The sequence below is a fragment of the Belonocnema kinseyi genome, chromosome 7, assembly GCF_010883055.1.
Source record: "Belonocnema kinseyi isolate 2016_QV_RU_SX_M_011 chromosome 7, B_treatae_v1, whole genome shotgun sequence".
Classification (NCBI taxonomy): Eukaryota; Metazoa; Arthropoda; class Insecta; order Hymenoptera; family Cynipidae; genus Belonocnema; species Belonocnema kinseyi.
This window is the reverse complement of record NC_046663.1, coordinates 133,625,505-133,629,296: the sequence shown is the minus strand read 5'-3', so window position 1 is coordinate 133,629,296 and position 3,792 is coordinate 133,625,505.

The following is a 3,792-nucleotide window of genomic DNA, read 5'->3' as shown; positions in this document are numbered from 1 at the left end:
TTTAGCTCACATACTATCTAGTTGTCCAACACACGCGGGAACGACCTACATTCAAAGGCACAATGCGGCACTAAGAGTACTTTATTACCATCTCTGTCACTGTCTGCTAAGGAGAATGAAAAGAATGAGAGGTATCGAGACCTTGTAAGGGAGTTGCAACGATTGTGCCCGGAATATTTTGTTAAACTGATCGTCCTTATCATCAGCGCTCTTGGAGGTGCCAAGACTTCTGACATTAGTTTTAGACAAAACAATTAAGTGCATTTTTTAATTGACATTTCTGTACATAAAATAATATTTTGATTCGATTAAAGAATAAAATATATGATGAATATTTATTATGATTATTTATAAATGTATATAACATTTTTTAAACAATTTCCAAATGTAATTCTCTGTACGGAAAAAGTTAAAGAAAAATAATAATGTATGAAATTCTGTAGGTTCAATTTTTAATCTATTATGAAATAAAAATTTAAAAAATCCTTAAATTATTATTATATAGACGGCTAATGTATAAAAACATAATATTAATAATAATTTTTATTTCAAATAATATAGATTAATATAATTAGGTATAATTTTTTATATTAATAATTACAAGTTGCTAATAATTTATATTATTCTAAAATTGGAGAAAATAAATTTAAAAAATTATTTATTATAATGAAATTTTCATTAGTTGATGTTAGTGAGTGTCGACCAGGTAAAAAATTCAAATAATAGATCTTAAATTGTCGGTCGTACATTCAACAATAATTGGTATTATTAATCAAATTCAAATATATATTGCTAAGACCTTCTATGTCAGTTCCTTTGTACCCTACCGAAAAGAATCTTTGAGTATATACTAAAAATTCTTTAGGTCAAAGAATCTCAAAGAAATTCTCTGCAGGCACTCAGGTAGATATTTTTAAAGGTCCAGGAAGCTCGTTTAAATGGTCTGAAGGCTTTAAAATATCCTTTCCGAAATTGAAATAAGAATACGATCATAAATAACAAGCAGAGAGGCTATCTCAATAGAGTAGTCGACACTCAAGGGTCCTTTGTTAAGCTTTCGGATTAAAATTTAGAAGTAGATTTTTTAAATATTATAGTTAACAGCCAAAAACATAATAATTCGGAATCTACGGGTTTCAATGACTTCAGATATCTAACTTTTTTTTAATGCTTAAAATTGGAATTAATAGAACGTTTCTCGTAAATGGAATGAGATACGCCAAAGAAGACAACATTTTTGAATTCAACTAGAAAATTGTATATCAGTATATAAGTTATAATTATAAATAAGTATAATGAAAAAAATCATCAATTAAAAAAAAGTGTTAATAATTTGAAGAGAAATTTAAAAAGGGAGAGCGGATTAGCCACGACCAACTACTGTAAATAACTCTGCCCGCCCGGTACGTGACGAATACAAAAGGAACATTATATTACCGTCGCACCACTCTTAAAACAACCACTAAACGGATCTTGAAAAGGACCCAAATCTCGCAAACTATCTCCGAGACTATTTTGTTTCAAATCGACTTTGTTTATAGACTCAAATGGGCCAAGCTATTTCGCTAAAGAAAACTCAGAGATTTCTTTCGGTAGGGTTGACAGGAAATTTGTTTTTTGATATGTGTCAAGTGAATTGGTGGCCCCGGGTATTGCCTAAATATTCTATACGATTAATTAAAAAAAAAAGATAAACAACACATTAGAAATTTGTAGTTATAATAAATTGAATTTTAAAGAACATGCATGTAAAATATCATGTTTCAGATAGATTATTTTTAAAACTTGGTAACCTTGAATTCTTCTTGAAATTGGATTAAAAATGCTACAATAATAATCCTTTTGTGAGTTCAAGAATAATGTAAAAACTGTCAAAAATTTAAACAATATTTCTATTACATAAAAAATAACCATTTGTATTGCTTAGGTACATAACTTCATATTTTGAGGTTTTCTCTTTGTTGTAACATTTTTTATTTTACTATATTCAATAACTTTACTTACGTATGAAAACATATCTCTATATAAACGTCTCGACAACGCCCACAAACTACACAAGCTGCCACCATTTTTTATATGTATTTACAATAAATTATAATTAAATAAATTATAAATAAATCAATTCTGAAAAGTGCGATAAACGTCACCTTATTAGGGCACTCCCGACACAAAGCACGGTCCTGTGTTCCACCAAACTTCACCCAACGAAAATATTCTCGACCAATCAGCTTTATCTAGAAGAGATCGGCCTACGTCTCATGTTTTTTTTCTCTCTAGAGCAGAGCTACTGTCATCATGCTGACAGTTGTTCTTGTGTTCATTTATCCTTGTATCGACGTTTCTTTCAAATTACCCAATATAAACCCTCTTGCAACTTTTGCATTTCACCCAATAGATTGTGTGTGTGTGTCTTAAGATCCTTTCTCAAGGGATCCTTTCCATTCATGAAGCATTTAAGATTATCGTGATCGGAGCGTAGAACGACCTTAAAACCCAATTTTCTAAAGCTGTTTTTCAATTTGTTACTGTATGATGCAATATAAGGTAAAATAAAAAATTGTGTAGTTTCATTTCCGTTAAATTCAATGTTTACATTGTTATCGATGGTACTATTGTTTCGATTATCAATATTATCCAACTTATTGTTCATAAATTTTGTAAAAAAATTTTGAGGGTAGTCACTCTCCATTAAAGTTTTTTTAACCAGATTTAAGTTTTTATCCCTAAATTCATGTTTACAAAGCCTAACTGCTCTTTCGACCAAAGAGTTAACTACACTTATTTTATATTTAATGGGAGTAAAAGTGTTGAAATCACGATGGAATAATAAGAAGACCCAACCGCCAGTGAGAAGCCATCTGAAACTGGCAATAGAAACATTACCGTAAGTGGTAGGCACAATACAGGAAGATCTTAGATTTGAGTGCGCAGTTGTCCTCTTCCTATACATGGAAAAGTGTGCGAGTGAGAAAGTTTTTTTAAATTGACGTAAGTTAGAGAGGTTCTGTTCTTTTGTTGATCATCATACGAAAGGTACACAAAATAAATATATAAACATTATTTTCGGTAATTGTTTATAAAATGTGTGAACAGATTTTGAGAAGGAAACGTATGGGTAAGTACCTTTTAAATTTGTAATATGATAAATAGGCTAAAGATTCTCAAGGCTCTGAGAAGCTCTGAGAAATTCTCCGCAAGCACTCGATAGATATATTTAAATTTTAAAGGTCCAGGTAGCTCGTTTAAATGTTTTAAAGGCTTTAAAATGTCCTTTCCGACAAACTTTCTCACTCGCAACATTTCCATGTATAGGAAGAGGACACCTGCGCACTCAAATCTAAGATCTTCCTGTAATTTGCATTCCACTTACGGTAATGTTTCTATTGCCAAGTGGGGAAATGAAGTTAGGTCTCCTTATTATTCCTTTGTGGTTGAAATTTAAATATCTCCCCGACCAATATGGCTTCCTATACCAATCCGTAATCAATTTCCCATTTTCTTTCTTTACTAGAGAGTCTAAAAAGCTTATACTCCTATCTTTTTCCCTCTCTATAGTGAAATTAAGCCTTGTGTTAAATTTGTTAAATTTTCTTAACAAATCATTGATGTTATTTTTGTGCACACAAGTCAAAATATCATCTACGTATCTAAAGAAAAATTGTGAGAAATGTTTGTAAATAATGACGTGACATCGAGAGAAAGGATCTCAAAATCTTCCGGGATATCTTTAATCTTATTAATTTTATGTATAAAATCAAAACTATTTTTTATAAATGCATTGGTATTTCCTAA